This window comes from Oryctolagus cuniculus, chromosome 11, assembly GCF_051225735.1.
Source record: "Oryctolagus cuniculus isolate XC-2025 breed Fujian yellow rabbit chromosome 11, ASM5122573v1, whole genome shotgun sequence".
NCBI classification, from domain to species: Eukaryota; Metazoa; Chordata; class Mammalia; order Lagomorpha; family Leporidae; genus Oryctolagus; species Oryctolagus cuniculus.
In genome coordinates, this window is record NC_142877.1 from 7,099,114 (window position 1) to 7,124,208 (window position 25,095).

Genomic DNA, 25,095 nt, shown 5'->3' on the forward strand with positions numbered 1-25,095 from the left:
GGGCAGTCTTTAAAAAATCTGTTGTGCAAATTTTTTATTTATTATTTTTATTTATTTGAAAAGCAGAGAGAGAGAAAGCATCCATCTTTGGGTCCACTCCCCAAATGCCCACAACAGCTCAAGCTGGGTCAGGCTGAATCCAGGGGCCAGGAACTCTTCCCAAGTCTACCAGTCTCCCATGTGGATGGCATGGACCCAGCTACTTGAGGCATCCTTTGCTGCCTCCCAGGGTGTGCATTAGCAGGGACTGGATCAGAAGCCGAGGTGAGACTCCAACTCAGGCACTCCGAGGTGGGATGTGTGCACCCAAAGCATGACTTAACTCACTGAGCATAATACCAGCCCCTGTTGTGCAAATATGTAATTAAACTTTTTAAGTTCTAGCTAGACACAGCCAGAAATACATTCAACTATGCAGAAATTTTTAGGGTCTAGTTTAAAAGAATACAGACAAGAGATATCTTGTTAGGGGTGGGTGTTGTGGCACAGTGGATTAAACAGCCACTCAGGACAGCTACAACCCAGATCAGAGTGATGCTTTGAGTGCTGGCTCCCATGCTTCCAACTCAGCTTCCTGCTACTATGGTTGGGAAGGCAGCAGATGATGCCTCAAGTATCTGTGAGACCTGCCATCCATGGGGCAGACATAGATGAAGGTCTGGGCTCCTGACTTTGGCCTGCCCAGCCCCATATTTGCAGGCATTTGAGGAGTGCAATAGCAAATGAAAGATTTCCCTCTACCTCTACCCTCCCTCTTTGTCACTCTGCTTTTCAAAATAAGTGAATAAATAAATCTTAAAATGAGAGAGAAAGAGAGAGAGCACTATCGCTGTTAATGTGTTTTTGTGAATTCTGGGAGGGTAGGATATACTTTGAAAATAATTTGCCCAGAAAGTCTTGATATTGCTCTTAAAATTAAATACCTAATACAGACTGAGCTCTTTGGCTATGTCTAGATACATAATTCGTTTGTCCATGTAGACATGCCTATCCATTTCACTCATTCAATTGATATTAGTTGAGTAATGCATATTTTCAGGTATTTGTTATGTTTGGAGTACTGTGCTAGGCATATAACCCTTGCATCTTGTCCCCACAAACCCCTATAATTACTAATATTAGGAATAATCAGCAAGTGAGCTTAAAGAAGGAAGTCCTGCCACCTGTGACAACCCAAAGAAACTGCAAGGTATTAAGCTAAGTAAGCCAGACACGGAGACAGCACTGCATGATCTCACTGCTATGTGGAAGAACCGAATTCAGAGAACCCTGGAGAGGAGAAGGCTGTTTGCTGGCGAGGGGCAGAAGGGAGATGTTCGTCAGCGAGTACAAAGTACCAGTCATGCAAGACGAGTCAGTTCTGGAGATCTAATGCATAGCCCTAGGACTGTAGTTAATAATCCTCTATTATGAACTTGAAATCTATTCAGGGTAGATTTAAATGTTCTCATCACACACAAACAGCAAATGGTAACTCTGTGACATAGGGAAGATGTCAATTAGTTCCAGTGTTGTGATTATTTCACAAAGTATCCACGCAGCAAAATCCAGTGGTACACCTTAATCATACACATTTTTGTACCAATTATAGCCCAGTAAAACTGGAAACAATGTGAAATGAGTGAAATCCTGAGACGTACTGAGAGCAGTGCTCTTGGTGACTATTAGCTGCTATCACCACCATCAAGGTCATTACTATTACCGATGTCTTTATCACCACTGCTTCGCAATTATTAACTCCATCAATAGATGAGGAAACAGAGGCGAGGGAAATTAAGTCACTTTCTCTGGGTCAAGTAAAAGGGTGAGGATTAGAATCGTGGAGTCACCCTTCAGAGCCACATTGAGCCACCAGACCCTCCCAGACCCACAGTGATGACCATCTGGCTGAAGATGCTGCTGCCGGCACCAAATATTTGCATGTGTTGTCTGTATGAATGCATTCTGGATGTCCCTTTGCCATGTCTGATAGGCCAACACACACGTGTATGTATGCACACACAGATACACACACAAACTGTCTGCCTTCCAAGTTCTAGGTGTACTTGGGACATGCAATAAATCACAATAGATTCTCTGTGCGGAATGTGCTGTGTATGCCAGGGAAGAATCCACAGGCAGGCTTTTTAAACCTTTAAAAATACATTATAGGCCAGCGCCGCAGCTCACTAGGCTAATCCTCCGCCTTGCAGCTCCGGCACACCGGGTTCTAGTCCCGGTCGGGGCACCAGATTCTGTCCCGGTTGCCTCTCTTCCAGGCCAGTTCTCTGCTGTGGCCAGGGAGTGCAGTGGAGGATGGCCCAAGTGCTTGGGCCCTGCACCCCATGGGAGACCAGGAGAAGCATCTGGCTCCTGCCTTCGGATCAGCGTGGTGCGCCGGCCGCAGCACGCCGGCCGCGGCGGCCATTGGAGGGTGAACCAACGGCAAAGGAAGACCTTTCTCTCTGTCTCTCTCACTGTCCACTCTGCCTATCAAAAAATAAAAAAAAATACATTATAAACATGAGAATATAAAATCATTGCCAATGAAAAATATTCCCTAATTGTGATCCATTCTTAACAATACATTCCCTAGTGTTGCCATTATTTCAACAGAGGCATAACTTTGTGTGCAAAAAGCCTGGAGGAAATTCCAAAGGCAGCTTCTGGTGAATGGACAGTTTTCTTTTTTCTTCCTCTTCTTTTGCTTAGCTCAGGTGGTTTCTCAAGCAAGGTCTCAGGGAAGCAAAAAGGAAGGATTATTCCAATGGGAGCATATGCAGAACTTAAAAGTTGCAAATTACTGTCAATATGGTGGATATTATTAAAGGAGGAAAACAGTGCTGATGAAGCTGCAGGCAGACAGAATCTGCTGAGCGCCGGGCTGCGTCACCCACTGAGAAACGTAGCCTGCATTTTGCTTGTTTGGGATTTTTGTGACAGGTTCCAAGCACACGAGCCGCTTTCTCGCCACCGCCGTCTGCTTTCAGACTGCCGACAGCATATGCCACGAAGACCTTCTCCCGCTCTGCTCAGTGACTCAGGAACACCCGAGGCTTAAGTCAGATTACAAAATAATTCCCATTCGACCTCTCTTGCACTCTTTATCTAAAGTTCACTGAAGTGCAGCTCTTTGCCAGATTAATTGGCTGGCTCTGTAGCCCTCTGCCAAATCAGGCTAGCAAAAGTGACAGAAACCCCTTCTGGGTTACCCCAGAGTCACAACCCATCAAAAAGTCACCACGGGTACTGGTAACTGTGGTCTACCAGTGGACCCCTCTTGCTCGAGGCCCTTGTCCAAAGCTGTGGAATGAGTGGGGTAAAAGTGTGTCAACCCAAAGGCCAACAATAACACTTTCCCCAGTCACAGAAAGCTATGATCTAAATGTTCATACTTTTATTTTTGTATTCTTCTATTCCTATTCAGAATTCGTATGCTGAAACCTGGTCATCAATACAATGTGCTGGGAAGTAGGGTCTTGGGAAGATAATTAGTCCATGAGGGTGGGGCCCTAAACTTCCCCTTGCCTTGTCTACCAAGGCAGCAAGCAGAGAGAAGACTCTTCTCTATGAACTGGTTCACAGACCCTACAGACGTCAGCCTGGCCGATGCCTTCATCTTGGACTTGCAGTTTACAGAATTGTGAGGAGTGACTGTTGTTGTTTATAATCCACCCAGGATATGGTATGTTGTCATGGCAACCTGAAAGGACTAAGACACAGGATTTCAGTTTTATTCAAATATCCGGCCCGGGGTCCTGAGGAAAGAAGGGAGTAAGCATGGGGTCAGGAGAGCTGAGTGTGACAGGAGGGGAGGACACAGAGATTGTTGGGCTGCTGGAAGGGGGGCTCCATCTCTGACAAAAGGGGACACAAGTTCGCTGTTAGTAAACTGGTGCCGTCTTAAGCTGTGGGCGCCCTGTTAGGCTCTGGTCCCTATCGTCAACTCGCACAGTAAGCTTCTGTCTTAAGCCCAGCCTGGCTTGCTAGAAGTCAGGTGACCAAATGGCCCACCCTCAAGCGTCAGCTCCCCACCTCCCTAAGGGGATTCATTGCTCCCACGTCCCTACCCCCTGCAAGGCTATAACAGGACCTGCGTCCCCACACGTGCGCTCTCTCTCTCTCTCTCTCTCAACACTTTTCCCTTTCCGCCCTCTCTTGCCCTCTCCAGCCAGCCTGTCGGGTTTCCCCCACTGGACAATAAACGTTTCCTTTAACTCCGGTGTTTGTGTTTTGTGCTGGCCTTTCACAGGCTGCTCCTCTTTGTCTTCAAAGGGGTTGGGGTGGGACACGGGTGCAGGACAGTCAGGGCCATCTTGGGAGATCAGGGTTAAGTTTGGAGTCGCAGGGGAGCTGACATGGAGCTGAGCCATCCCCAGCCTTCATGTTGCTCCAAAAACTCGGTTTATGTGATAAAACAACACACTCCTTTCACCAGCCTGATCTTCCACTTACAGCCCAAAGAAACCTACAGCAACTGTTTCCTGGAGGTCACGACAATGCTTATATAGCACAGGAGAGCTGAGACTGAAGCCAGGAGGGGTTGTGAGCATCCCAAGTGGTGGCTTAGCCCGCTGCGCCACAATGGCCACCCCTTTTTTTCTTTTAATAGTGTTTTTCTTACTTACGATCTATCCTCATCTTGAACTGATATATGCAGAAACTTCTAGCCTTATGCATATGCTGTGATAAGTTGTATTTGAGACCTTGGGATCTTTAATTTGTCAAATGTTTGGAAGAAAAATATATTGCTCTAATTATAGCATGCAGATGGTGCTTTGAAAGCTTACAAACTATGTCATTTAACAAAGAGAACGTAAGAGAATCATGCTTTACCAAGTGACCTTATTTTCTCAAAGGGATTTTGTGTGTGTGTGAATCTCACTTTGAAAGGCATAAACAAGCTGTCCACACATTCTTATATGGATACCTCAAATGCGTCCATTAAACACTGGTTACAATAATCTCAACCATCAATTATAAAAGTGGGCCTTTCTAATTATAGGCAACATGGAACATTTGGGACTCATTTATTGCTGGTTATATAAATTGCAGCTCTCCCTAAAGCCAAATACACCCTGGATGGATTTTTACCCCACATTTCTAAATTTCTAATTATATTGTGATGTCATCAGCACTCCTTTGGAAAAAAATGTAAAACCTCATGTCTCAAAATCACCTACAGGGAAACTTCTAGAAGCAAAGGGGCAATGTAACATAGTGCATGGCCCCAAATCAAAGCCAAATATCCATGGGAACAAGCTCTGAAGAGCACGAGTATCTTCTACCAACACCAGGCTCTATTTCCTTGTGAGGTTTCTAGAAGGGACCCAAAGCTCTTGGACTTGGCCATTTCCTCCGCAGGTTCACAGAACACCCACAAACCCGATGCCACAGCCATGAAACACGTCGTGCAGGTTCCACTTCTCCCAGGGAGTGTGGCGTGAAGGGCACCGGGGGCAAACACCAATGAACGAATGAATTCCATGTGTTTGCACTGAGTACGGGTAAGACCAAACACTCCACCTTTACAGACTGCATTTTCTAGCTGTTATTAACAGGATTATGAAACTCACTCAAGGCATTTTTGAAACGAAGGTTGTCATTTATCAGACATGGTGAAAAAGGGTCTCCTACCTAAAGGGCATACTCATTAGTGTCAGGGCCGGAGAGGGTGAAGCCGCTGCCTGCGATGCTGGCGTCCCATATGATCACCAGTAACATATGTGTGTGTGTGTGTGTGTGTGTGTGTATTTAATGTATCCCAATATACAGTGTATACTTAGAGGGCTTTTCCCATTTAAAGAAAAGCATTAAATAAATAAGAACAGATTTTTGATGACACAAAAATATGGCAAAAATTATGAGAGTGACACACAAGTGACCTCAAGGTTTTGCATGTACTAATCTCTTCAGAAGGCGATATTAGTGAAAATGTAATTCTAAATTGTGGGCACGTAAATGCTTGATATTAGGAAGAATTGTTTAACTCTAGACTGTTCATTTTATCAACCGCATGGATTCACGTCTAGGTGTGCATATATGACAATACATATCTACACCTGCAAATAACTTGATTAGAGACTTGTTATATTCCAGGCACTACTCTAAGCATTTTACATATTTGACATCATTTAATTCACACAATATTTTGAAATAGATAAAATTATTGTTTTCATTTGCAGTTTAAGGCATGGAAAGCCAAGACACTCTGGTAAAAAAAGTTTAAGAGTTTAAGAAACTTTGGCACATAGAAAAACGTGACTAGAGGAATAAGAGGTAAACCTGCCTGTTTTCAGATGGTATATTTACATATCTGGGAGACCTAATGAAATCAGTGGAATATTTTCACAAATAATGAGCTCACATAGTAAAGTAACAGGTATAAAATCAACATGCTAAAGCCAATAGTCTTTTATGTGTACAGTCTAAAGTACAATGAACCTGAGAACATACAGTGAAAGAGAAGTAAAAAAATGAACAAATGGATACAATATCCAAGTGTAAACTTTACAAGAAATATTCAAGAATGGTCAAGAAAACTATAAAATATTCCTGTGAAACACGAAAATTAACTTGGATCAAATGAGAGACACAGAATCATATGAACATATTGCATCATAAAAATGTCAATTCTTGGTAACTTAATTTATAAATTTGACATCTTCCCGATAGCAATATAAAACTATTTTATGGAGGTAGACAATTCTATTATAAATTGCACTTGACAAAACAAAAATGTCAAAAGTAGTCAGGAAGACCCTAAAAAGAAGGAACAATCGAGTAGAGAATAGCCCATCCAAGCAAATATTAGACATTCATGATGAGTATAAAATGCCTATAAAAGTGATACTGGCGCCTGAATGGACATTGAGAATTATGGATCAGAAAAGAAATCCAGAAAAAGACCCATTCACAAAGATAAATTTATTATGCAAAAAATTCAGAATTGCAATTCAATTAAGGTAGATATTTTAGTTAGTGATGCTCCAATAACTAGACTTCTACATAGAAAGATCAAATAGATACAATCCTCACAGTTTACACAATGATAATGTCCAAATTGTTAAATATTTACATGTGAAGAAAACAATTATTAGAAGAAAATATTGATGAATCTCTCTATAAGTTGAGTATGCTGAAAGTTTTCCTAATTGTAACTCTATATCACAATTGGTGAATTTAATTACTTAAAAATATTCTTTTGTACTATAAGCAAAAGGAAAAAAAAGGAAACCATAAACCAGCAAAAAATATGTAGAAACTGAGGGGAGCATTTGGTGTAATGTTCAAGGCAACACCTGGGACACCGGCATCTCATCTTGGAGTGCATGGGTTCTAGTCCTGGCTTTGTTCTGGATTCCGGCTTCCTGTTCAAGTGCCGCTGGGTGGCAGCAGGTGATGGCTCAAGTGCTTGGGTCCTCTGCCCTCCTTGTGGGAGAATTCAGTTCTGTGCTCCTGGCTTTAGCATGGTCCAGCCTTGGCTCTTGCAAGCATTTGGGGAGTGAACCAGCAGATGGAGGATCTCTGTCTCCACACATAAATATGTACAATTTACAATAAAGAATGAATACCCTAATCCTTGTAGAAATATAAATGATGAATTTCAACAGATGGTTCACAGGAGAAAATGCAAATACTTCAAAAACATAAGACAGGGCATTCAACCTTGACTCATAAAAAAGTTGCTAATTAAAATGACTTGGATGCTGTGAAAGAAAGAAATACTAGCAGACCTGTGACCTCCTGCCTCTTGCTTCTGGGCAATGCACTTCAGACAGGCTTCCTGATAAACATGTTAACACTTTTCCCAGGATGCAGCTGGCTGGTCAAGATTGCTTAGCATAAACAAGCCTAGAATCTGAGTGCACGGAGCAGGGCAAGTTGCAGAATGGAAGGTGGGTTGCATTTGCATAACCTCTCTCTGTATATGACTAGCAGTATCAAACTGTGAAGCCCCAACCTTCCCCAGCCCCCTCTGAGCTAACCTGTGTCACACACCTTGTTAGCATGTGTCTTACTCTGACACTGATACATCATCCAAACGTGTTCCTCAATGAGAAAGGGATTATCTTTTGGAAGCTGCACGTTATGGTCTGGGGTCCCTCCAGAGACGTGTGGGATGTCTCTGTTGCTACTTGCTTTATCTTTTGAATCATCAGTAGAGTCTGGTGTTGGATAAGATCTATGATCTGGGTGATTATCTTTGACAAGCTGACATTTTGTGGTAAAGTAGACTATATTGCCCACCTGTTAGGCTGGCAATCATCTGTTGGTGTTAGTGTGGGGGCAGAAGCAGGTTTATACATTGCTGCTTGGAAAATAAAATGACGTGCAATCTAGCAATGTAGACTACCATCTTTTATCCTCCTACCTTTTGATCTAGTGCTCCCTCTTATCAGAATTTATTCTAAAGATATGCCACCCCCCCAAAAAAAAAAACAACATAGGCACAAGGTTATTAATTGAAGCCCTATTTGAAATAGCAGAAGTTTGAAAACAACTCAAGTGTTAATCCATAAACAACTGATTTATTAAGCAATAGAATATCTACACCATGGAGAAATATGCAACCGTCAACAAATGTAAAGTTCTTAATCTGCTGCCATGGAGAGGTTTCCAGAATCTATCATTAAGTGAAAAAGCAAGCTGTAGAACAGTGTATTCAGTGTCCACATTTTATCTAAGAAATGAGCATTACATAAACATATGTACACATGGGCTTATTTTGCAAATAATCAATAGGAGGACAAACTAGGATCTTAAAGTAATAGGTCATCCATATGACAATTGAGAAGACAGAGGGCCAAAGATGTAAGCTAAACTTCCTTTCCCTGAATATTTTTTGCTTTGAGTTTCTCATCTATAAATCAAAAATAAAAGAAATTTTTAAGAAAAAGGAATCTCGGAGAAGGCAAGATGGTGGAATAGGAAGGGAGCACACTGATAGTCCGGGGAGAGATAGTTTAATAAAAGTGGAGATACTGTAGGTTCAAGGAAGAGTAGGGGAGGAAACAGCAGAAGAAACTCTTCCGGAACGCGTGATTCACAGCGGACTTGCGTGGAGAGTGTGGGAGCCCACAGTTCGGGACACCAGCGGCAGACTCAACACACCAGCGCTGGAATGCGAGGTGAGCTGAACCTCAATAGCCCGAGACACCGGCAGGCAAGCGGAGAGAGGAGACTAGAGGGAATGACCCCCGGGGGGGAAAAGTTCACCAGGCTAACTGGAAGAGAGAGAGAGAGAGAAAAAAAAAAGGTGACTGGTACGGACACGGGTTTCTCTCTCTCCGCTCACCTCTCAAAGGCGAGCAAGACAAAGAGCAGGTGCCATCTTGGACAACGTCATAAGCAGAGCGACCTCAGGTCTGCACCGGCCCTGAGCCTAGCAGAAAAACCTGACTCTGGGCGGGGCGAATTAACAGGAGATTAGGACCTAGTAAATTTGTGGTGCTATTGAACTGAGACTGTGAAAAAAGAGACGGTGGGGGAGAGAACTCACGGAATTCACGTGAGCACTCTCCAGAGACGCTACAATTCCGTAACTTTGGCAACCCAGTGGGAGACTGAAGGAGAATTTGAGCCCACTCTGAGGGCCAAACAGATTCCCTGTGTGGTCCTTGGGAAAGAGCTTCCGATCTCTGGCTCCTGTGGGTATATCATTTGCCTGCTAACTACCTCCAACTTCGTTCAGCTGTGTGGAATTACTTCCCTTTTGAATAAAAAAAAAGAGAGAGAGAGAGAGATTTACCACGCCTAACCTGGGAGTGTCACCTTTGGCACACCAAACAGAGCTCTCAGGCCACACCCATCTCAAGCCCTAAGGCTCCATCAAAAACAGATAGTCCACTTAATCTAGAGTCATAGTATAACAAGAAAAAGCACCACAGTGAAGAAACCAAATATCTCCAATATGCCAAATAACAAACGCAAAAACCGAGGTAATAAAAACAAGGAAGTCACCATGACGCCCTCAAATGAAAAAGACACCCCAATTCAAGATTATGAAGATGATGACATAGAAGAAATGCAAGAAGCAGATCTCAAAAAATTGATAAGAACATTAAGAAGTTCTCAAAAACAAATTCTGGAACTACAGAAATCCTTAATGGACAAGATAGAAAATCTCTCTCGTGAAAATGAAATATTAAGGAGGAATCAAAATGAAATGAAACAACTAGTACAACAGGAAACTGTGATAGTGACTGAAGTGAAGAATTCAATAGATCAAATGAAAAACACAATAGAGAGCCTTACAAACAGAATGGGTGAAGCAGAAGAGAGAATATCGGACTTAGAAGACAGAGAACAGGAAAGGATACAGTCAGACCAAAGAAAAGAAGAGGAAATTAGAAATCTAAAACATATTGTCAGGAATCTTCAGGATACTATTAAAAAACCCAACATTCGGGTTCTAGGAGTTCCTGAAGGCATGGAGAGGGAGAAAGGATTAGAAGGCCTTTTTAGTGAGATATTAGGAGAAAATTTCCCAGGTTTGGAGAAGGACAGAGAAATCCTACTACAGGAAGCTCACAGAACCCCTAATAAACACGACCAAAAGAGATCCTCAACACGACACGTTGTAATTAAACTCTCCACAGTGAAACATAAAGAAAAGATCCTAAAATGTGCAAGAGAGAAACGTCAGATTCCTCTCAGAGGATCTCCAGTCAGACTCACAGCTGACTTCTCATCAGAAACTCTACAAGCTAGGAGGGAATGGCGAGATATAGCCCAGGTACTAAGAGAGAAAAACTGCCAGCCCAGAATATTATATCCTGCAAAGCTATCATTTGTGAATGAAGGTGAAATAAAGACTTTTCATAGCAAATAGAAATTGAAAGAATTTGTCGCCACTTGTCCAGCCCTGCAAAAGATGCTTAAAGATGTGCTACACACAGAAACACAGAAACACGGTCATCAATATGAAAGAAGATAAAGGAAGGAAACCTCACAGCAAAAGATCACAGGGAATTCAAAGCATATATTAGAACTTATCTTTGGCAAATGGCAGGGCAAAGTTACCACTTTTCATTAGTCACATTGAACGTTAATGGCCTGAACTGTCCAGTTAAAAGACACCGATTGGCTGATTGGGTTAAGGAACAAAACCCATCTATTTGCTGCTTACAAGAAACACATCTTTCCAACAAAGATCCATACAGACTGAAAGTGAAAGGCTAGAAAAAGATATACCATGCCAACAGAAATGAAAAAAGAGTGGGCGTAGCCATCTTAATATCGGACAACATAAACTTTACCAAAAAAACTGTTAAGAGAGACAAAGAGGGGCACTATATAATCATTAAGGGATCAATACAACAGGAAGATATAACAATTATCAATGTATATGCACCTAACTACAGGGCACAAGTTTATCTAACAGATTTGTTAACGGACTTAAAGGGAGACTTAGACCCCAATACAATAGTACTGGGGGACTTCAATACTCCACTCTCAGAAATAGATCAATAGGACAGAAGATCAACAAGGATACAGTAGATTTAAACAACACTATAGCCCAAATGGATCTAACAGATATCTACAGGACTTTCAATCCTACAGCTAAAGATTTTACATTCTTCTCAGCAGTACATGGAACCTTCTCTAGGATTGACCACATACTAGGCCATAAAGCAAGTTTCAGCAAATTCAAAAGAATTAGAATCATACCATGCAGCTTCTCAGACCAAAAAGGAATGAAGTTGGAAATTAGTAACTCAGGAATCCCTAGAGCATACGCAAACACATGGAGATTGAACAACATGCTCCTGAGTGAACAATGGGTCATAGAAGAAATTAAAAGAGAAATCAAAAATTTTCTGGAAGTAAATGAGGATAACAACACAACATACCAAAACTTATGGGACACAGCAAAAGCAGTGTTAAGAGGAAAGTTTATATCAATAGGTGCCTACATCAAGAAATTGGAAAGACACCAAATAGATGAGCTTTCAATTCACCTCAAGGATCTAGAAAACCTACAGTAAACCAGACCCAAATCTAGTAGGAGAAGAGAAATATTTAAAATCAGAGAAGAAATCAACAGGATTGAATCAAGAAAAACATTACAAAAAATCAGCCAAACGAGGAGCTGGTTTTTTGAAAAAATAAACAAAATTGACACCGCATTGGCCCAACTAACTAAAAAAAAGAAGAGAAAAGACCCAAATCAATAAAATCAGAGATGAAAAAGGAAACATAACAACAGACACCACAGAAATAAAAAGAATCATCAGAAATTACTACAAGGACTTGTATGCCAGCAAACAGGGAAACCTATCAGAAATGGATAGATTCCTGGACACATGCAACCTACCTAAATTGAACCAGGAAGACATTGAAAACCTAAACAGACCAATAACTGAGACAGAAATTGAAACAGTAATAAAGGCCCTCCCAACAAAGAAAAGCCCAGGACCAGATGGATTCACTGCTGAATTCTACCAGACATTTAAAGAAGAACTAACTCCAATTCTTCTCAAACTATTCAGAACAATCGAAGAAGAGGGAATCCTCCCAAATTCTTTCTATGAAGCCAGCATCACCTTAATTCCTAAGCCGGAAAAAGATGCAGCACTGAAAGAGAATTACAGACCAATATCCCTGATGAACATAGATGCAAAAATCCTCAATAAAATTCTCGCCAATAGAATGCAACAACACATCAGAAAGATCATCCACCCAGACCAAGTGGGATTTATCCCTGGTATGCAGGGATGGTTTAATGTGCGCAAGACAATCAATGTGATACACCACATTAACAGACTGCAGAGGAAAAACCATATGATTATCTCAATAGATGCCGAGAAAGCATTTGATAAAATACAACACCCGTTCATGATGAAAATTCTAAGCAAACTGGGTTTGGAAGGAACATTCCTCAATACAATCAAAGCAATCTATGAAAAACCCACAGCCAACATCCTATTGAATGGGGAAAAGTTGGGAGCATTTCCACTGAGATCTGGTACCAGACAGGGATGCCCACTCTCACCACTGCTATTCAATATAGTTCTGGAGGTTCTAGCCAGAGCTATTAGGCAAGAAAAAGAAATTAAAGGCATACAAATTGGGAAGGAAGAACTCAAACTATCCCTCTTTGCAGATGACATGGTTCTTTATTTAGGGGACCCAAAGAACTCTACTAAGAGACTATTGGAACTCATAGAAGATTTTGGCAAAGTAGCAGGGTATAAAATCAATGCACAAAAATCAACAGCCTTTGTATACACAGACAATGCCATGGCTGAGGAAGAACTTCTAAGATCAATCCCATTCACAATAGCTACAAAAATAATCAAATACCTTGGAATAAACTTAACCAAGGACGTTAAAGATCTCTACGATGAAAATTACAAAACCTTAAAGAAAGAAATAGAAGAGGATACCAAGAAATGGAAAAATCTTCCATGCTCATGGATTGGAAGAATCAATATCATCAAAATGTCCATTCTCCCAAAAGCAATTTATAGATTCAATGCGATACCAATCAAGATACCGAAGACCTTCTTCTCAGATCTGGAAAAAATGGTGCTGAAATTTATATGGAGGCACAAGAGACCTCGAATAGCTAAAACAATCTTGTACAACAAAAACAAAGCCGAGGCATCACAATACCAGACTTCAGGACATACTACAGGGCAGTTATAATCAAAACAGCATGGTACTGGTACAGAAACAGATGTATAGACCAATGGAACAGAATTGAAACACCAGAAATCAACCCAAACATCTACAGCCAACTTATATTTGACCAAGGATCTAAAACCAATTCCTGGAGCAAGGACAGTCTATTCAATAAATGGTGCTGGGAAAATTGGATTTCCACGAGCAGAATCATGAAGCAAGACCCCTACCTTTCACCTTACACAAAAATCCACTCAACATGGATTAAAGACCTAAATCTATGACCTGACACCATCAAGTTACTAGAGAACATTGGAGAAACCCTTCAAGATATTGGCACAGGCAAAGAATTTCTGGAAAAGACCCGGGAGGCACAGGCATTCAAAGCCAAAATCAACTATTGGGATTGCATCAAATTGAGAAGTTTCTGTACTGCAAAAGAAACAGTCAGGAGAGTGAAGAGACAACCGACAGAATGGGAAAAAATATTTGCAAACTATGCAACAGATAAAGGGTTAATAACCAGAATCTGCAAAAAGATGAAGAAACTCCACAAAAAAAAACAAAACAAACAACCTACTTAAGAGATGGGCCAAGGACCTCAATAGACATTTTTCAAAAGAGGAAATCCAAATGGCCAGCAGACACATGAAAAAATGTTCAAGGTCATTAGCAATCAGGGAAATGCAAATCAAAACCACAATGAGGTTTCACCTCACCCCGGTTAGAATGGCTCACATGCAGAAATCTACCAACAACAGATGCTGGCGAGGATGTGGGGAAAAAGGGACACTAACCCACTGTTGGTGGGAATACAAACTGGTCAAGCCACTATGGAAGTCAGTCTGGAGATTCCTCAGAAACCTGAAGATAACCCTTCCGTTCGACCCAGCCATCCCACTCCTTGGGATTTACCCAAAGGAATTTAAATTGGCAAACAAAAAAGCGGTCTGCACCCTAATGTTTATTGCAGCTCAATTCACAATAGCCAAGACCTGGAACCAACCTAAATGCCCATCAACAGAAGACTGGATAAAGAAATTATGGGATATGTACTCTTTAGAATACTATACCGCAGTAAGAAACAATGAAATCCAGTCATTTGCAACAAAATGGAGGAATCTGGAACACATCATGCTGAGTGAAATAAGCCAGTCCCAAAGGGACAAATACCATATGTTCTCCCTGATCGGTGACAACTGACTGAACACCAAAAAGGAAACCTGTTGAAGTGAAATGGATACTATGAGAAACGGTGACTTGATCAGCATAGCCCTGACTGTTAATGAACAACTTAATACATTATCCCTCTTAGTAGTTTTTTTGTCTGTTCTACTTAATATGACTGGTTTAATTCTGTAATTAATACACAGTTATTCTTAAGTGTTGAAATTTAACTGAAATGTGATCCCTGTTAAACATAAGAGTGGGAATAAGAGAGGGAAGAGATGTACAATTTGGGACATGCTCAAGCTAACTTGCCCCAAATGGTAGAGTTAGAAACATACCAGGGGACTCCAATTCAATCCCATCAAGGTGGCATGTACCAATGCCATCTCACCAGTCCAAGTGATCAATTTCAGTTCACAATTGATCAAAATGAAAGGACTAAGAGTCAAAGGGAGCACATAAACAAGTCTAGTACCTGCTAATACTAACTGATAGAATAATTAAAGGGGAGAGTGATCCAACATGGAAAGCGAGATACTCAGCAGACTCATAGAATGGTGGATGTCCTAAACAGCACTCTGGCCTCAGAATCAGCCGTAAAGGCATTCGGATCTGGCTGAAAAGCCCATGAGAGTATTTCAGGCATGGAAAGCCAAGACACTCTGGGGAAAAAAAAAAAAACTAAATGAAAGATCTCCGCGAGTGAGATCCCAGTGGAAAGAACAGGTCATCAAAGAAGGAGGTACCTTTCTCTGAAGGGTGGAGAGAACCTCCACTTTGAATATGACCTTGTCTAAACAAGATAAGAGTCAGTGAACTCAAAAGGCTTCCATAGCCTTGGAAACTCATGACTGGTGCATAGGGAGATTACTGATACCATAAACAGGAGTGTCAATTTGTAAAGTTAACAACAGGAGTCACTGTGCACTTACTCCTCATGTAGGATCTCTGTCCTTAACATGCTGTACATTGAGACTTAATGCTATAACGAGTACTCAAACAGTATATTTCGCTTTGTGTTTCTATGGGGGTGCAAACTGTTGAAATCTTTACTTAATGTATACTAAACTGATCTTCTGTTAAAAAAAAAAAAAGAAGAAATTATCAATTCCCAACTTGACTCTCACTGGGATTAAACATGACAATAGGTCTGATCTTATTTCATCATCATTTAAAAAATCATCTATTATTTTTCACTTTATGTTTCTGTGTGGGAGCAAACTGTTGAAATCTTTACTTAATGTATGCTAAACTGATCTTCTGTATATAAAGAGAATCGAAAATGAATTCTCATGTGAATGGAAGGGGAGAGGGAGTGGGAAAGGGGAGGGATGCGGGTGGGAGAGACAATATGGGGGGGAAGCCATTGTAATCCATACTTTGGAAATTTATATTCATTAAATAAAAGTTAAAAAAAAAAAAAAGAAAAAGGAATCTCTAAAACGGCAGAGAGGAGCTGAGGTTTGACAGCCCCAGCTTGCTGTTAGCACATGCAGGCCAGCCTACGTGACCGTTCCAGCTGCCCACGTGGAAATCCTGGCCGGCCTCTCTGCACCAGAAACCCCCTTTTCCTGCACTACCCAACCTCATTTCTGGGTAATACCCAACCTCCCTTTTCATGCACTGCCCAACCCTCCCTACTTTTGTATAGGAGAAGCTCAAATTCTGTGATGTTGCAAACTCACACCATGTGCCAGCTGGAAACATGAACATGCCTACAGGCTATGTCCCTGCCATGACCTGTAGGCCATTATAAAAAAACTGCCACGGCCGACACTCGCACTTCTGTCATGCACCTGACACCATCATATTTCACATAGAATAAAAGGCCAGCTGAGGCCAACGCTGCAGTGCAACGGGTTAAAACCCTAGCCTGAAACGCTGGCATCCCATATGGGCACGGTTCTAGTCTTGGCTGCTCCTCTTCCAATCCAGCTCTCCGCTATGGCCTGGGAAGGCAGTAGAAGATGGCCCAAGTCCTTGGGCTCCTGCACCCATGTAGGAGACCCAGAAGAAGCTCCTGGCTCCTGGCTTCGGATCAGCTCACCTCCGGCAGTTGTAGCCATTTGGGGAGTGAAGCAGCGGATGGAAGACCCCCCCCCCCACTCTGTAACTCTGTCTTTCAAATAAATAAAATCAATTAAAAAAAAAAATGGGCCAGGAAACTGGCAATACTCAAGCCCCACCCCAAACTCTGACCCTTTGCATATTCAATTATTGCCCCATCACTTGCTGTCCTCTGGGATGTATTAGCAAGAAGCTGGATCAGAAATGAATTCACGGCCGGCGCCGCGGCTCACTAGGCTAATCCTCTGCCTTGTGGCGCCAGCACACAGGGTTCTAGTCCCGGTCGGGGCGCCGGGTTCTGTCCCGGTTGCCCCTCTTCCAGGCCAGCTCTCTGCTGTGGCCAGGGAGTGCAGTGGAGGATGGCCCAAGTGCTTGGGCCCTGCACCCCATGGGAGACCAGGAGAAGCACCTGGCTCCTGCCATCGGATCAGCACGGTGCGCCGGCCGCAGCTCTCACCGTCCACTCTGCTTGTCAAAAAAAAAAAAGAAAGAAATGAATTCACCAGGACCTGACCAGGCATCCAATATTGGATGCAGGCAAAATAAGGGAAGCTTAACTTGCTGTCACAACACCTCTCTTGGTACTATTGTGCATGCTTGAAGGTTTCCATAGTAAATGAGTGTATACACACACACACACACACACACACATACACACACACAGCAAGAGAAACAGTCGCAAGATGTTAACCAGCTCACCCAGTGTCACACTGTCATTAAGTACAGGGCTGTTAACCACTATAAAAATTAAAGATATTAAGATTATGAAAATTTTGAAGAGTGGGACTAGATCTTATCTTTTTTCTAACCCTCCAGGTCTTAGCAGGGTATTCGGTATCAAGTTGTCTAAGAAAGCTTTGCTGTATGAAATATTTTTAAATACGATCTTGTTTCTAAAAGGATTTATAATCAGATGATGGAATGAAGTTGACATGCAAAGAATTATTATGGAATTAGGATGTTTATTTAAATGTAATAAACATTTTTGATATATTTTTGAATATATGAGGAAAATTTAGAAAGTTCAGGTAGGGGTGGGTGCTTTGTGTGTAGTAAAGTCACCATGTTGGATGCCCACATCCCACATCTGTGTGCCTAGGTTCGAGTCCAGGCTTCACTCCTGATTCCAGTTTCCTGCTAATGCACACCCAGGAAGGCTGAAGATGATGGCTGAAGTACTTGGGTTCCTGACACTCACATGGGAGACCAGTATTGAGGTCTGGGCTCCTGGCTTTGGCCTGGCCCAGCTCCTCTGGTTGTGGGCATTTGCAGAGTAAACCAGTGGATGGAAGATTTCTGTCGCTGCCTTTCAGATAAAATGGAAATGGATAAAAATTTAAAAGGAAAGTTCGTGTGAAAATAGAATTCAAAGATAAGTTCACTTTGGCATAAAAATGTTTGAGATCTATGCATAGTTTTTTTCTAGTATGCGTTTTTCCATGAACTTTTTGAGGATCCCATGTACCTGGATTTAGTAATTTATTCAACAAAGTGTTTTTCCTGAATGAAGTACAGAGCTCTGGTGGGAAAAGGCTATAGTGGTTCAGGAATATTAACTTTCTTCATGTGGCCAGTTATTCCACAAACTATTTAGTACCTACTATTTGCCAGATGTTCTATGTTCTGCTGTTCGCATTCAAAGCCATGATTGCAATTAATAACAGGGCAATATCTAAGTTAATCCATTCCTTTAAGATCATCTTTCCTCTAAACTTGGTATAAAATCCTGTCTGTTGTGTGCTGAGCTCAGCTCCCCACCCATAAACTCAGTGCCTGCAGAGAATCTGCCTTGACTGTTTCAGCCCAGTTCCATTTTCAAACCTAGCACGCATAAAATGCTTTATACAAAGATCCATTACAAAGTTCCTGGGAATTGTGAGTCATGAAAAAATTGTATGTAGATTTTGACATTTCTTGTACCACAATACATTTATCTTTTTTTTTTTTTTTTTGAAGATTTAATTTATTTGAAAGGCAGAGTTACAGAGGCAGAGAATGGTTTTCCGTCTGCTGGTTCACTCCCCAAATGGTTGCAACAGCCAGAATTGGGCTGATCCGCAGTCAGGAGTCCGGTGCTTTCCTCCAGGCCTCCTATGTGGGTCCAGAGGTCCAGGCACTTGGGCCATCTTCTACTGCTTTACACAGGCCACAGCAGAGAGCTGGATTGGAAGTGGAGCAGTAGGGACTCAAACTGGTGCCCATATGGGATGCTGGCACTGCAGGCAGGGTCCCATTCACTACAGCACAGCACTGGCCTCAATACACTCATCTTTTAATTCCGTTTTTCCACGAATGTGTTGGAGAACCTTTGTATGAGCTCAGTACATCAGCTGAATTTCTCAGCATCTCACCCAGGGCCACAAAGGCAGAGCATGTCTCTCATATTCCATTCCCTACAGAACTTAGACCACAATGTACACATGGCAGAATCCCCAGTGATAAATTCATGGGTTCCTGATAAAAAGAAGTGTATTAACATGATCTCTGCCAAGAATGCTGTTAGGAGTAGTGGCAGCAAATGTATATTGAAAACTTACTATTTGTTCATGGTATTTTAAAAATTTTATTTAATTATTCCAACAACTCTGCATTAGGTATAGCTACTAATTCATTATACAAATAAGTAAACTGAGTTTCAGAGATCAGGCAGAAGAACTGGGGTTGGAACCTAGGCCAGTGTGACTCAACATCGCTCACAACAATTACAGCCCTCTGCTTTTTCTAAATGAAAATATAATTAGACGTAACAGAGAGTTCTCTGCCTGTGGCTGCTGCAACGATCCCTGTAAATGCACTTGAGGGCAGACTTTATTCCAGGAACATTTTTTTTTTTATGAAAAGCTGGAAATGCAATGATCGAGGTACAACCTCAAAAGACTGGCCCTTCCCAATCACTTCTTTGTTACACATTAAATAACCAAGAAGAAAGTTATATTATTTCCTCTGCACAACTTCAAGTTAAGGCCAACCCTCACTATTGTAAATAAAGTTTTATTGGAACACATTCACATTCATTCATTTACGTGTTGTCCATGGCCACTTTTATGCTACCCCAGCCATGTTGGTAGTTGGGCCCTAAACCGTCCTGCCATTTACTGAATAAGTTCGTGACTCTCAGATTACATGAATTACTAAGATTCCTAACAACTTATGTGTTTGCAGTACCCAATACATGGGAAAAGTGAACATTAACCGCAAAAGTTTGTCAGTGTGGACAGGCAGCCCAACAGTGTTAGGAATCCTATCTTGGTATTAGAAGATAACATACAAAGATTTTGGATATATAATGAGAAAATAGAAAAGAAGTAGGAAAGAAAAGAAAGGAATTTTAAGAAGTTGAATGTTTGTGTGCTCTTTATTTTTTTTTTTTATTTTTAATGTATTCAGAAGTTGTGCTAGAATGTAGTAAACAAGGAATGGACAATGATTTTCCTAGAATCCAGTCTGTAAACACATGTCTGGCAAGATAGGCCAGAATGCTCCATGGCAGTTTTGTATTAGTGAATTCTGGGAGATAACCCCAATGCTTGTATATGGGGTCTGCAGGCAGTGGACTGGTCCCCAGAAGGAAACATTCAGATCTCACATAGGACGATGCCATCATACACTTACTAAAATCATTTTGAGACTAAGCAAGTTAAACAATGATAAATATTATAGTGTTACCTAAAACAAGACAAAGAAATTTTAAATTTTAAAAATAAATTTTTAGCCATAGAAAAAGGTATGGAAAACATACCCTTAACTATTAAAAAGTTCTCTATGGGTAGGAAGAGGGTGAGATGTTTTGGGGATGAGAACATTTAACAAGCTAATTTCTTTCCTAGCTGGAAGGTACACAAGACCTTGATGCACTGAAACATTTTTTTCTCTTTCATTTTCATGTTTCCTTCCATGCATACAACAACTCAAGGGACTTGGAGAGTGGCTTGTGGCCTGGTACAGTGCAATCCAATCTTTGTGATCCCCTGTCAAGAGTGGGTCATTAGCAATAGCCAGGATCAGATTGGGTGACCGCATTGGAGTTCAACCCCAGCGTGAGAGAAAAGTAAGGCACGTGGCACCGGCAGGAAGACGGAGTGGGAAGCATGTGGGTTTTGTGATCTTACACGAAGGCTTCTGTGTTTGATTGGCATCATTCTAAGTAATGAATACATCCAAAGCAGAGAACACTTCAAAAAAAGGGAAATAGATGATATTTATGAATTGGTAATGACTGAGTGTTTCTCTTCTTTCAAGACTACGTGGGCCTGGCGCCATGGATCACTTGGCTAATCCTCCACCTGCTGCGCCAGCATCCCATATGGGCACCAGGTTCTAGTCCTGGTTGCTCCTCTTCCAGTCCAGCTCTCTGCTGTGGCCCAGGAGGGAGGCACCTGGCTCCTGGCTTCGGATTGATGCAGTGCCGGCCGTAGGGGCCATTTGGGGGGTGAACCAACGGGAGGAAGACCTTTCTCTCTGTCTCTCTAACTCTACCTGTCAAATAAATAAATAATCTTTAAAAAAGAATATGTATAATTGAAATACAATTGAGTTATAAAATGCAGTTATTGGGAATCTACTGCTTCCAGTATATAATTTCCAACAGGCTAGTGCAATGTATCTGAGTATTTATATTATATGTATGTATGCATACAAGATTAATGTGTTTATAAACATATATCATAGAAACATGTTCATATATAGTAACATACACACACACATGATTTTCATTTCTTCTGCACAACCACCTAAGAGACAGGGTTAATTAGTCTCCATGTGACAAGGAACTGCTAAGCCCAAATTCACACAGCCAAGCCAGCAGCAGACTTTGGATTTATCTGCGCTGATGGAGCCCTGGAGCCCCAGAACTGTCCTTTGACTGGGTCCATGTCACGTGTCTGGAAACTGTGGATATGGACGTGTAGTACTGCTGGGAGGTGGTGAGGTGGCAGGGATTATGCTGCTAATGAGCTGATCTTGAGAGGGGAGTGTAATCCCGGATCATCCAGGCAGCCCTGTGTAATCACAGAAATGCTTACAAGTAGGAGTGGAGGCGCGGGACTCAGGACAAAGTGAGAGCCACACAGTGCAAGCAAGGCTCAGCCAGACTTTGCCGACCTTGAGCACACAGAGGGTCAACAGCTCTGGCTGTGGGCTGACTCTGGTGGGTGGGCAAATGCAAGGAAATGGATTCTACAGGGTTCTGAGGAACACAGCCCTGCCAACACACAGAGGTTAGCCCAGTGGGACCCATTTTCAGCTTCTGACCTCCAAAAATGTGAGATAGTGAATTTGTGCAACTTCAAGCTACTAATCTTGTGATAATTTTTGTATCAGCAATAATAAACAAAATACAATCCCTATTTAAAAAACAAAAACAAAAACGCATTCATTTTCAACCTCATCAGGCATTTTTCCCAGAAGCGTGCACTCGCGTCCTTAACGATACGGCGACAACAGGGTAAATTTGGAGAAATGCTCTGTTAGATGATATTTTGCTGTTGTGCAAACACCTGAGTGACCTCACACAAACAACAACGGCTACAGTATCACTCGGAGATGTCACCTTATGAGCCATTGCCTTATTTGTGGCCTGGCATCGCCCTAAATGTCATTATGTGCTGTGTGACGTTCCTGACTCAGAAATCAATAGGCTGACTCATTTTTTTCCAGTATCAACAGACACAGGGATGTAACTCTCCTCCATCAGTCACAGTGGCTCATGTCGAAGTCCACAGTGAGTCAGCGGTGCTTAGCAAAGTTGAAAAAGCACACCCACGTAGCATGACATACACCCAACCTCCCCCAGAACTACTAGAGGAGACAGACAAAATCCAAACCAAGCAATGATCTTGTCCTCTGAATTTAATATTTCAGAAATGACCCAGCTCCTGTTTGACCTGCTTCACGGTTCAACAGACTACAAAACAGCAAGACATCATTAGAAGTCACTTCCGTGGACTAGCGAGTTAGCAGTAGCATATTTGTGAAGGAAGAGTTTTCATGTCAAGATAGAGGATGGAGGGGCCGGGCTGTGGCAAAGCAGGTAAAGCTGCCACCTGCGGCACCAACATCCCATATGGGCACCAGCTGGAGTTTCAGCTTCTCCATTTCCAATCCAGCTCCTGCTAGTGCACCTGGGAAAGCAGTGGACAATGACCCAAATGCTTGGGCCCCTGCCACTCACATGGGAAATCCAGATGAAGCTCCTGGCTCCTGACCTTGGCCTTGCCCGGCCCTGGACATTGAAGCCATCTGGGGAGTGAACCAGCAGATGGAAGATCTTTCTCTCTCCCTGTGTCTGCCTCTCCCTCTCTTTCTTCCTCTCCATCCCCATAACTCTTTCAAGTAAAATAAATACGTCTTTTTTTAATAAAAGATATAGAATGGAATAATGTGGTGAAGGTCTAGGGAATTATTCATCCTGTGGTGAAGGTCTAGGGAATTATCCAAGTCCCATTTATAAATTACAAAGAATTTCTAAGGGGTGATTTGGTGTCTCTGGTGTGGGGCTCAGATATGGCTGTTTCCAGGCATTTCTCTCTGTTATTGGTTCAAGCCCAAATCACTTCTCTGAGCTAGAGCAGCCTCTGACTTGGTCTCCTGGCTTCTATTCTCCTTACCCCAGCGATAACCAGCCTATCACAGCCTGCACCAAGAGTGATGCAACCAGGTTACATCTGCCTTTGGTTAACCAAGAGCCTGTGCTTGGATTCTTCATTCCAGAGAAGTCCAACACTTCCATCAGGGCTTGGAAGGCCCTCTCAGTCTTATTGCTGCCTACTTCCTTTAAAAACGTTGAGCAGTGAGCATTTCACATAGTGCTTAAGCCGCCATTTAAGATGCTTGCTCCCACACCTGAGAGTCTGGTTTGCATCCTGGTGCCTCCACGCAAGATCCAGTTTCCTGCTAATGCGCACTCTGGGAGGTAGCAGGTGACAGTTCAAGTACTTGAGTCCCCATCACCCCTGTAAGATACCTGGATTGAGTTCTATGTTGTAGCATGTTTTCTATGAAGGATATTTCATTGCATGGGAGTACTAAATTTTGTTTACTGATTCGCCTGTTGATGGACATTTTAGTTTCTTCTTTTTGGCTGTTACGGTTACTGCTGCTATGAACATCAGTGTCAAGTTTGTGTGTAGACATCTGCTTTCATTTCTCTGCATGTAGAGTTCTTATACTGATTTTTATTACTAACTTTGAGGAGTTTCCACGCTGTTTTCCAAAGAATAGCACCATTTTATCTCCCCACAGCAGTGTATTAGGATTGTAATTTCTCCAAATTCTGCCAATTCTTGTTATTTTCTGTCTTTCGCTTCTAGCCATCTTATTAGATATAAAGTACTATCTCATTACAGTGTTTTAAAGATTTATTTATTCATTTGACATACAGAGTGACAGAGAGAGAGAGAGAGAGAGAGAGAGAGAGAGGGAGAGAGAAAGAGAGAGAAAGGAGACCTTCCATCTGACGGTTCACTCCCCAAATGGCTGCAATGGCTGAAGGTGTGCCAGTCCAAAGCCAAGAGTCTGGAACTCCATCTGAGTTTCCCACATTGGTGGCAGGGGCCCAAGTACTTGAGCCATCTTCTGCTGTTTTCCCAGGCACATTAGCAGGGAGCTGGTTTGGAAGTGGAGCATCCAGGATTTAAACCATTTGCCACTGTATGGGATGTGGGTATCCAAGCATTGGCTTAACCTGCTGTGCCACAACACCAGCCCCCTAGATACAGTTTTGATTTGCCCTCCACTGATGGCTTATTATGCTCAACCTCTTCTAATGTGATCATTGGCCATTTTGTGTATCTTCTTTGGGAAGTGTCTGTGAGCTCTGATGTTCATTTTTGTGTTAGATTACCAGTCTTTGTCTTATTACATTCAAAAGTTCCCTATATATTCTAGATCAAAGTCCTTTATCAGATACATAGTGTTTACCCATTGTGTGGGTTATATTTTCATTTTCTTCAGAGCCTTTGAAACACAGAAATTATTAATTTTTATGAAGTCCAATGTATCCCTTTTTTGTATTTTTGTACTCTGAGTGTCATATTTAAGAAGGCTTTGATAACTAAGGTCATGAAGATTTACTCATATTTTCTTCTAAGAAATTTATAGTTTGAGCCTTTACATTAGACTCGTGACCCACTTTGAATTAATTTTTGTAGATGGTGAGAGTATGTGAATATCCAGTGGTATTGGCAACATTTTTTGAAGAGACTGTTATATCTCCACTAAGTTGTCTTGGAACTCTTGACAGAAGTCATTTGA

General features: G+C 41.9%; 1 pseudogene; it reads left to right on the forward strand.

The window, feature by feature from the left end:
* Nucleotides 1-1,242: 1,242 nt before the first annotated feature.
* The window catches only part of LOC100349868 (amidophosphoribosyltransferase-like), a 71,204-nt pseudogene continuing 47,351 nt past the window's right edge, over nt 1,243-25,095 (forward strand).